Here is a 5,381-nt window from a genome sequence, read left to right as displayed (position 1 = left end):
ATGTGCTGCAAAGGATCTCCTTATAGTGTGAAAGACCAAGTGTGTCACTTCGTGGCTTCCTGTGTATCTGACCAAGTGAGGGTATTTTCAGTCACCTTACATGCATGTGAAAGTTGGGCAAAATGAATAATGAAGACCCAAGAAGAATTGATACCTTTGAATTATGGTGTCTGCAAAGAATGTTAAAAATATATCATGGGGGCCAGCCACGATGGCTGCCCCGTCGGTGAACGCTGTGCGAGGATGGTCTGGCCTGACTCTGGGTTTACGGGCTCTCGTGCCCCGGCTTCCTGGGCTGACCCAGGTGAGGTGGAGCCGCTATGGCCCTGAGTATCAGGATCCCCAGATTGACAAGGAATATCACCGCAAGCCCGTGGCCGAGCTGACAGGGCAGGAAAAGTATGAACGGCAACTCAGGAAGACTCAGGTCATCAAAGCCGCCCCCGCGACCAAAACCTGCTCCGTGTTTGAGGACCCGCTGATCAGTAAATTTACCAACAAGATGATGAAAGGAGGAAACAAGGTGCTGGACAGACACCTCATGGTGCAGACCCTGGAAGCGGTGAAAAGGAAGCAGTCTGAGAAATACCATGCTGCTGCTGCAGAGGAAAAGGCATCCATCGAGCGCAACCCCTACACCATCTTCCACCAGGCCCTGAAAAACTGTGAGCCTGTGATCGGGTTGGTGCCCATCCTCAAGGGCGGCCACTTCTACCAGGTCCCCGTGCCCCTGGCTGAGCAGCGGCGCCGCTTCCTGGCAATGAAGTAGATGATTACTGAGTGCCGGGAGAAGAAGCACCTGCGGACACTGATGCCGGACAAGTTGTCTCATGAGCTACTACAGGCTTTCCACAACCAGGGCCCCAGTGATCAAGAGGAAACACAACATGCACAATATGGCCTAGGCCAACCGGGCGCTGGCCCACTACCGCTGGTGGTAGAGAGAGGGCCCCACGCCTCGGCGTGCTGAAAACTGTGGATTAAGGATATAGCTCTGTAAGCACAGGCTCACAAGGATAGGGGAGCATACTTGTTGCTCAGTAATCACTTCTTTGGGAGCTTGAACTTGCTCCCCTGAGCTCATGTCCTTGCACAGGGGAAACATATTAACTTGGACATTTCCCCCAAGAAAGTCAAGTTCATTCAAAGCCTCTTCTCTCAGCCTGAAGTGGGGTCCTTCCACCGATAGGACAGGAAGCAGTCTTAGTATCAGAAAAGGTTTATTAGAAAACTCTCACCCTCAACTAGTGTAACCTGTGGCGCAATCCAGCCGTTCAGTGACACCAGCTGAAGAGAAGAGAGGACTGGTTTCCGTGACCCTTATATAAAAAGGTACAAAACTTGATCTAAAAAAAAAAAAAAAATCATGGGCTCTTAAAAGAACAAACAAATCTGGTTTGGACGAAGTACAGCCAGAATGTTCTGCATTAGAAGTGAGAATGGAAGACTTAGTATTTCAGGCCTGTTATCAGGAGGATGACATCATGTTTGGGAAAACATCAAAGATTAGGAAGATTCTCTACAAGATGGGTTGGCACAATGGCTGTAACAATAAGCTCTCGCACAGCAATGACTGCAAGGATGATACAGGATCAGATGATAACACAGAACCAACTCTGGCTAGTAAAGGAGGTGATAATAGCCCTCACATGTTCTAGGACACCTCTCTAAAATTATCGCCTGGGAACATGTAAGAAATGCAAATTTTGTTGACTTGGCACTAGGACTATAAAGCCAGACCCCTTGGGATGAGAGCCAGCACTCCATGTTTTAACCCTCTTCCCCGTGCTTCTGACACACTCCAAAGGATGACAACTGCATTTTGCAGCTTTACAATTAGGTACATTGTGATTGGACACTAGTTTCTGCAATGGTTCTAGCATTGAGAAATACAACGACAGTTATAAAGACTGAGGAACTGCTTTACTGTGGTTAATTAGCAGTAATGTGCTGAAGGAAGACCATGAGAAGCACAAGTGGGTCACTCAGACACATCATGAAAGCTAGGACTCTTCTGCGGCAGCATTTGGAGACCTTTAGAACCAAAGGTGTTTGCAGAAATCACCAATTTTAATGCCGGTGCAGAGATGGTGAGGATGGCTCAGGCTAGGGCAGGGTTCAGATCTGTCGTTCACAGGGTCACTCTGATTCGTACTCAACTTGATGGCAACCTAACAACAAGAAGAACCACAATGCTGGGGAAGAGATAATGCAAGATATGCATAGATCACCCAGCAGTGTCAGGAAATAAGTAAATGCAGAAGATTGATGCCTTTGAGGTGTGGTGCTGGAAAAGAGCATTGAACATACCATGGACTAACAAGAGAACAAACAGGTCTGTCCTAGAGAGAGTAACACCAACTTGTTCCTTGGAGGTAAGGATTTTGAAGCTCCATCTCATACTTTGGGCAGATTGCCAGGAAGAGCTAGTCCTTGGAGAAGGACATCATGCTCGGAAGGAACAAGAGAGGAAGAACTTGAATGAGATGGCACAGTAACTGTGCCATGGAGTACAGGGGTAGGTGTGTCAGAGACAGTGAGACTGGCTCAGGATAGGGCAGGGTTCAGAGCTACTGTGCATAAACAGAGCCACTATGAGTCACAGTCGATTCAACGGCACATACCAATACAAAACAAAAAGCCAACCTAACTCAAAACAGATGTGTTTAAGTTATCCAGTGCTACTGTAACAGAAAATAACACAAGTAGATGACTTTAACAAACAGGTTTATTCCTTTGTAGGTTAAGAGGCTAGACATCTGAATTCAGGGTGCCAGCTCTCAAGGACGGTTTTCTCTGTTGGATTTCAGGAAAGGTTCTTGTCTACTTTAAACGACTGTGGACCTGGTGCTCCCTGGAGATCTCCGTGTATCATGACATCAGTCCTCCTCTGCCTCTAGGTGGATCCCTGGGTCCAAAGGACATGCTCCATTTCTGGTTCTTCATTTTTTTTTTGTCACGCTAGGTCCCTCTCTCTCAGTTAATTTCTCCTTCTTTCTCTCACTTGTAAAATAAAAGGTAACGCATGCCACATCCTAGAAAAACTCCTTTCACACTGAATTAGTGTTGTCTTGATTAAGGGTGTTGCACTCCCCCTGATCCCCTTACAACTGACTGGTTTATTGTATCACGGGGTTTATTGTATTACTGACAAATCTCATTATGACATCACTGCCAATCCTCTGAGAATCAAGGGTTAGTCAAAGTGACACACATTTTTGAGCAGCACAACTCAATCCATGACTGGAGGCATGCCAAAGGGACACAGAAACCAAAAGAAAGCCTGATAGTCAAAGCTTGATAGTAAATAAAACTAGAAATTAAAAAATGTATCACTAAATTATAACACAGAGTATGAAAATAGGTATGTATTAACACACACAGTGTTGTTAATAGGTGCCATTGAGTTGATTACACCTCATAGCAACTCTATGAGCAACAGACCTGAACCTAGTCCTCTTCTTTGATGTCTGAGATGCTCAAGTCTATCGTTAGAATCACTGTGTCAATCCATCTTGTTGAGGATCTTCCTTTTTCTCTCTCCCTGTACCTTTCCCAGTATAATGTCTTTTTCCAAGGACTGACCCCACCTGACAACATGCTTAAGGTATGTGAGATGAAGTTTGCTCATCCTTGCCTGTAAGGAGCATCCTGATTGCACTTTCTCCAAGTCAGTCTTTTTTATTCCTTTGGGAGCCCATAGGCTATTCAGCAATGGCACAACTCAAAAGCATTGATTCTTCTTCTGTCATCCTTATTCACTGTCCAACTTTCAGATGCACCTACCAAGAAAGATATTATCACCAACCAGAGACTACTGATAATAATAAGCGAGTGGAATGTAAAAGTTGGAAACAAAGAAAGATCAATAGATAGAAAACATGGTAACAGAAACAATGTCAGAGATAGTATGATAGAATTTTGTTGTAAGGCCAACAACTTATTCAATGTGAGTAGCTTTTTCAACAATATCCTTGCTAGATGAAATATACAGGAATCAAATAAACTATGGAAGTGGAGAGAGACAATGAAGAAGCCCAATTTTATCAGTCAGAATAAAGCAAGGGGCCAACGATAGAATAGATTATCAATTGCTCACATGCCAATTTCAGGTAAAGCATGTCCACAAGAGTAAAAATATAACTTGGAGTATTTCCCACCAGTATTTAGAGACTCTCTCAACAAGTGATTTGATGCATTGAACACTAATGACCAAAAATCAGATGAGCTATGGGATGACATCAAGAACAGCATATATGATGAAATCAAAAGATCATTTAAAAATTAAGACACCACCAAAATGGTGTTAGAACTCTGAAACTTGCTCTAGAGCATAGAGAAGCTAAAGTGAGCGAAATAAGGAAAGAAAGAGATAACAGGTTTTAAAGAAAGGCTCCAATGAAGGAATTTTTTTTTTTTTATTTTTTAAAGAGAAGAGCAAACTAGGGGGGAAAAGAGGAAGGGAGAAAAATGCAAAAGTGAATGAATGGAAATCCAAATCTCTATAAATGTTCATTAAAATGAATAAAATAATTTTTTATAAAAGAAAGGCATAGAAGATAAAGTGGAATATTAAAATGAAATGTACAAAGATCTGAAGTTAGAAAATAAAAAGGGAAGGACATGCTCAGTATTTATCAAGGTGAGAGAACCAAACAAAAACAATTCAAACCTCAAGATATGATAATGAAGTTTTAGTGGCCATTGAGTGACGCAGGAAACATGCAAAGAAGATGGAATACACAGTTACTAGACAAAAAAGAATTGGTCTACACTCAACCATTTCAAGAAGTTGCACATGATCAAGAACCAATAATATGAAAGAAGTTAAAGCCACATTGAAGACATTGGCAAAAAAGGAGACTCTAGGAATTGGTGGAGCACCAGTGTAAAAGTTTCAGTAAAAGGATTTAGCACCGAAGATGCTCACAAAGAAATACGAACGACAACTACCAACTGAATGGAAGAGATTCTTATTTGTGCCGATTCTAAGGAAAAGATAAAGGAGCACTGGCGGCCTAGCAGTTAAAACATTAGGCTGCTAGCCAAAAGTCTGGTGATTCAAACCTATCTACTGCCCAAGAGAAAAGTGAGACCGTCTGCTCTCCTACTGATTTATAGCCTTGAAAATGCAAAGGGAGGAAGCCAATAATCAGAAAGGTGTTGGCACTTTTCTTTTTTTTATGGAAAAGTAAAAGAAAAGATTCTTTCATTGTTTTACAAACCCTCCCCCAGGTCCCGTCCACCATGGAGCCATCGCTCTAGGCTCCTGTGATGACAGAAATACCTAGTCACATATCTCTTTTAAACAGTTTTCTCCCTCCTCTGTTTCAGTGCAATATACATTATTGAACCCATCTTACTCAGTCTCTCCCCAACCC

The 5,381-nt window shown here is 42.8% G+C and overlaps 1 pseudogene; it reads left to right on the top strand.

Moving 5' to 3' along the window:
- The first annotated feature begins 211 nt into the window (after nucleotides 1-211).
- LOC102853521 lies at nucleotides 212-941 on the top strand (annotated as a pseudogene).
- The last annotated feature ends 4,440 nt before the right edge of the window (nucleotides 942-5,381 follow it).

The sequence above is a fragment of the Elephantulus edwardii genome, unplaced genomic scaffold, assembly GCF_000299155.1.
Source record: "Elephantulus edwardii isolate Elephantulus edwardi_28Jun2011 unplaced genomic scaffold, EleEdw1.0 scaffold00010, whole genome shotgun sequence".
Lineage (NCBI taxonomy): Eukaryota > Metazoa > Chordata > Mammalia > Macroscelidea > Macroscelididae > Elephantulus > Elephantulus edwardii.
The sequence above is the reverse complement of the archived record's forward strand: the minus strand, read 5'-3'. Positions and strand labels throughout refer to the sequence as shown.